Genomic DNA, 6,000 nt, shown 5'->3' with positions numbered 1-6,000 from the left:
CTTCTGCCCATGTCTTGCTTTGAAAAACTACAGGGGAGGGTGGGTTGCTTTAAATCATTATGCCTTGGCATCATTTAATTATTATTATTGCAGAAACTTCCACAAACTGTCCTCTACAGGTAGGGTCGTCAGGTCCCCCCAGTCATCAGTGGGGGATGTGAAAGTGAGAAAGTTACATCCTAGGAGCTGAGGGATTGACAAATATCTTTTGTAATTCTGTGCCATCATATAGTACAGGATACCACTTTAAATAAGAGCATCACTCTTATAACAAATTCCTTGCCATTTGGGGTAAGGTGGATGACAAGACCTCCATGCTGAGTCCTTACTCGTGCCTTCTCTTCTGGGGCTACTGCTGTATCCCTAGAAAAGGAGAATGGCTGTATCATAAAAATAGTCACAATGAACAATTTAGTAAATCTATTAGGGATTGGGGTTCGGCTTCTCTCTGGCACAGTGTCACAGAGTAAGATAACAAAGCTTTCTTTACAGCTGTGCCAAGAGACAGTGTTGTTTCCTGCTGTGGAAAAAAGCCAGCCTTGGAGCCTGTTGGTGGAAGACAAATAACATCGCACTGCAGAGATTTGTGACTATCAAAATATTTTTAAGAGGTTTTTGTGTTTTTAGGATTTCTTCCTATCATACCAAGGACATTTTTCTTTTGTAAATATCACCATCTGCAAAAGTGGCATTCAGCAGGTTTTCTGTAGATCAGAACTCAACTCAAATAGGAGGAATTTCAATTGTCAGAGTGTGGTGATTTCAATTTGTGATAAAGAAATACTGTGGAGAGCTATTCAATTGACTTTGGCATACGGTTTACTTAATTCCCTTAATGGTAATTTGAAAGCATCCTTCCTTATCTACAAAATGATCTGTATCTGTAATAAGTGCTTAGCTAAGGGAAATATGTACCAGGTTTGATGCTTGGGGGGCACAGATATTTCACATACATCAGGATTTTCTTTGTTGAATAACATCTTGAAGGATGACTTGTGAAACACATGTACAGCATGCACTCCTCTGCTCAGAAAAACATTATGAAAATGTACACAAGTGGCTTTTCTGGCAATAAAAGAAGGTTAAATTATTCAGAACTTGGAATCATTTCTCTAAGGAAAAGAAATAAAGGAAGTCTAATAAAGGCAGACATCTCTTTCCTTTATTCCACCATAGTGGCACTTGGAAGAAGGGAAAAGCAATTGAGAACAGTGTCTCAGAGGCCTTGACCAACACAGAATGACACAGTTAGAAATTCAAGCAACAGCAAAGCGAAAAGTAAAACAAGGCACAGGCTGCTTTTTCTGCACAAGTAACATATTTATTCAATTGCCCAAAGAGTCACTGTGGAATGACTTTGATTGGGAGAAGTTCAATTTTCTGTGGTAAATACCAGGGAGAGAACAGCAGTGTTGCTTTTGTGACATCTATAATAAATTAAAAGTGTGTTGATCCATACACAGTATCTGTCATACTTTACAACTATGTTGTATTAGGTATGTCACAGGCAGATTCCGCACAGCCCTCTTCAGTGGCTTCCTATCAGCATATATGATGACGATGGAGCCCTAGGGCCGTTCGCACTCTGAGGTGCAAGCGGCCCCAGAGCGGCTGCGGCCCACAGAGGTGCCTTCTCATGGAGGCACCTCCATTTTGTTTTCCCACAATTCTCTCCCTGTGGAACTCCACAGGAAGGCACGCCCATGCTGCCCTCCAACCCCCAGGGGTTGAAGGGCAGCATGCCTCTTCGTCCCTGCTGTTCCCATGATGCCAGAAGGGAAACACCAATTCCCAGAAGCGTTTCTGCTCCAGTGAGGGGGGGGGAGCATGGCATTGCCTTGTTGTAGAGGTGGCAGCCATGCAAAAAGCACCCTAGGGACAACATTTTTCCATTCCTGGGACGCTGTTTTTGGACCGCTGCGGACTCCACCACAGATGAATTAAAAATAGCCTTAATTTGCATGTCCCACAGTGATGCCAGTAAACAATGAAATGAACCAGAGGACTAGCACTGGAAAACAGGTAAACAGTGATGCAGAAAGAATAAGTCTAGTGCTTGGAAAGAACTGGTGAAACAGCAGGACTCTGGTGACCTGAAATGGTCTCCTGAATTCTTCCAAGTTGAGAATTAGGAATGGTTCCAATCAAAAAATGAGACCATGTCAGGCAAGAAAAACATCCAAAATAATATGTGTTTCAAGGTAATCAATTTATCATAATCAATTTATCATAATCAAGGTAATCAATTTATCATAATCAAGGTAATCAATTTATCATAAGCAATTTATCATAAGCATGAAATGTAACAACTAGTGCAGACCTGAGACATATGTGCTATAAACATAACAACCTTTACAGCATCTTCAGCACTTCAGAAAGATATTACGTTCAGCATTAAATTCCACCTGGTAGTGCCTAGTTAAAGGGGAAAAAGAAAGTCCAAAGTTTGAGGATAAGTAGAACTTCTTGTCTCTTTATGTACCACAGGGGGTACATATTTCCATAACCCAGTAGCAAAGAGCTAGCAAAAAACAGAGCAAGCTAAACCCTTCTCATTGTAACCTGGAGAGCAGATAGGTGTTCATTCCATTCCAGTGAGAAAGCATACTTATAATTTGATGCTCCCATCTTTAAAGAGCATGTGCCCTACCATGAAATCCTCCAAGGTCATCATAGAAAGGGATGAATTGTGCTGCACTGTCTCCACCTTTCTGCATGAAGGATATGAACACTGAAGATATATGAAGCCATTGCTACTACTCCAGAAGTACATACTTGGACTCATAATGATTCTGCTTTGTTTCATACAGTGATATTTCTCAGCTATGCTACCCGTTCCCTTTTAATTAAGGATGCCTCTGGGACCTTCCACATTCAAAGATGTGCTCTAGGAATGCTACATGGCTACACCCTTTGGAGAAGGGGTATCCCTAATTTGTTCATAGGGCTATCTGGAATCCCATTAGACCTGTTAAATATAAAATTATTATAAACCACATTCATATTTTCTACTAAATGGAATTTATGCAAGAAATTCCACCTTGGAGGTCCCACATATTTATGAAAGCACATATAACCAATCACATTTTCATAGATAATTAACAGGTTTGTATGAACTGTTCTGAGGGCCTTACAGAAGTCTGGTCTCTATACAACAGCCCCAGGATAAAATCATATCTGAAATTATTGAAATGCATTATTTTCAGGTTCGGAAGGAAGGAAGGAAGGAAGGAAGGAAGGAAGGAAGGAAGGAAGGAAGGAAGGAAGGAAGGAAGGAAGGAAGGAAGGAAGGAAGGAAGGAAGGAAGGAAGGAAGGAAGGAAGGAAATTTGTTCCCTCCAGTTTAAAATTTCATGAAGTTCAGATATTTGGAATTCAGAACAAAAACATTGATAAACCCTTAATGTTGGCTGCCTGAATGGCAACACTATAGTCAGATGAGAATTTAATAATTTCAGCAATAGCTGAACTGACAGGCAGTGCAAAGAACCTAAATAAATAGAAGTGGTTATAAAAAGCAACAGCTAAGACAAAGTAGAAGCAAGCCAAGCACTATGTTCCTTTACAAAACTTGACAGGAACCTTATTAGGGAACAACAGAAAAAAACACCTCCTCCAACTGTACTTAAAAATCAGCGACAAAGGAACTAAACTGTAGATGAATCGGTATTTTCCTCAAGCAATGCAAGAGTCCAACAGTTTATTTATTTTTTCTATTCATTTGAGGACATCACTAGAAATAAAGATCAATGTTTATTTATTTATTTATTTATTTATTTATTTATTTATTTATTATTTATATATTTGGTTTATAGACCGCCCTCCCCCTAAGGGCTTCTTAATCACAGTGATAATATGCATTAAAACATTATGCCAGAACTATATGTTGGGGCCTACACGTGGCTGTCACCACATGCAGTATTTCCATTCTTCTTCTTCTTCTTCTTCTTCTTCTTCTTCTTCTTCTTCTTCTTCTTCTTCTTCTTCTTCTTCTTCTTCTTCTTCTTCTTCTTCTTCTTCTTCTTCTTCTTCTTCTTCTTCTTCTTCCTCACTCCCCTGATAGGGATGACAACCTCCAGGTGGGACCACTGGCATAGTGAGGGGGGCAAGAGGGGGCTAAATCTCCAACACCTCTTCCTGGAGTACTTATTTGCTCCATACACACACACACACACCTTGCAACTGTGTCCTAGACCCAAGGAGTTAAATGCAATTAAATGCTAGCCAGTTGAACTGGCCCACTTTCAAATTCCACATGAAGTTATGGGTTAGCTGGCCCTCCCCAATCTCTATGTGGAGCTCAGAGAGGCATGGCGCATTTCTGCTGGCCTCAGCTGGACCTGGCCAGCTGTGACTAGCAGCAAAAGACTGTGCTGCTCTGAACTCCAGGGGGAGATCAGGACACGGCTGCCTCCACATTAAAACTCCACATTGAGTTTGGGGGTGGGGCCAGCCAGCTGTCCCAGGGCATGCAGGTGAGGGTGGGGCACAGCACCCAGGGTGAGCCATGGGAGCTGCTTTAGTAAGCTAAATAGTTCATGTCAAGCTAAATAGTTCATCAAAATAGTTCATGGAAAAATGGGTGCTTTGGAGAATGGACTCTATGACATTGTTCCCCACTGGTGCCCCTACTCTCCCTGCTCTCCATACTTAAATCTCAGGAGTTTCCCAACATGGATCTAGAAACCCTACCCCTACCACCTGCCACTGGTAGCCAGGGGGGATCTGGTAATCCACCCTTTGTAGCATATAATAATACTAGCAGTAAAGCCCACTGTAGGGTAATACAGCAGCCCAAAATAAGGAGGGAAAAGTGAGGGCAAATAGGGTGAGGGAGGATGGTGGGGGGAGGCAGGGAGGGCTTGGTGGAGGTGAGGTGGGTGGATAGGTATAAAGGAGAGTGGCAAGATATGTTAGGGTGGAGAAGGGTGGCAAGTGGTCGCTAGGGGTAAGGGAGAGTGGCAAGGGATAGGGGTGGAGGGAGGGTCACAAGGTAAGACTTGGTGTGGAGGGGGACATTCAAATTTGGATTGTTGGGGAGGCAGGTCTGCAGAGGTGCTCTGAGGGCCTGGGCTGTTTCTGGGGAGAAGGGGGAGGCAGGGAGGGGTGGGGAAGGCCCGTGGAGGTGCTCCACAGGCCCAGGCTGGGTCTTGGGGTTGGGTGGGGCCCTTGGAGGGCTGCTGAGGGTAGGGAGAGAAGACAGAGACAGCTTGTCCACTTGGCAGTTTGGGGAGCAGGAGACAGGTGCCGAGTTTGCTCCATCACCTGGCCTGGCTGTTAGGGGAGGCGGGAGAGCTTCTAGATGCCCACAAGGTGCCACTGCTGTACAGGCGGGGAATCGAATGTTGGGGTGACAAACTCTGCCCAATGAGGGAGCAGGATTCACTCACTTTTTGGTTGAGGGTTCATCATCCTAACATTCAATTCCTTAACACTTTATTGTTTAGAATAAATCATGACTTGATGTCAGCAAGTTGTGGGGTTTCCTACTGTTTTGCCACAACTTTGGCTGACATTTATGGGAGTTGGGAAACTTGGCAAAATGGCAATGGCCACAGGATGAGGGGAAAAGGGGGCCAGTGGTGAGATGTGTGAAGAAGGATCAAAAGGAATGAGAATGGTTCAAAACAGAAGCAGAAGAACAAGACCTTTTCCTATTCCTCCAGTTGTTATATATCCAGACTGACAGGGAAAGGGTTCAGTGCCCAGAGCAAGGCTGTCAGGCAGCTTGTCCTAGCTTCATATCATCCAGCTTTCATTGTGCCCAGAAGCTGTGTATGCACATTGCTGAAAATGATGAACGTCATATCTATTGAGTAACTGCACTTAATACGCCATATAGTGAAAACATTCGCACACAAAAATGCTTCACAAATGAATAAACGTCCATAGCAGCCAGCAGATCTCTTTTCATTTTTCATGTATAAAGCTGTGTTAAACACTGCCCGTCAAACTCTGAAATGCCCATCAAATGAAGTATCTGTTAGACATGTTGATATGC

This window comes from Sphaerodactylus townsendi, linkage group LG10, assembly GCF_021028975.2.
Source record: "Sphaerodactylus townsendi isolate TG3544 linkage group LG10, MPM_Stown_v2.3, whole genome shotgun sequence".
NCBI classification, from domain to species: Eukaryota; Metazoa; Chordata; class Lepidosauria; order Squamata; family Sphaerodactylidae; genus Sphaerodactylus; species Sphaerodactylus townsendi.
The sequence above is the reverse complement of the archived record's forward strand: the minus strand, read 5'-3'. Positions refer to the sequence as shown.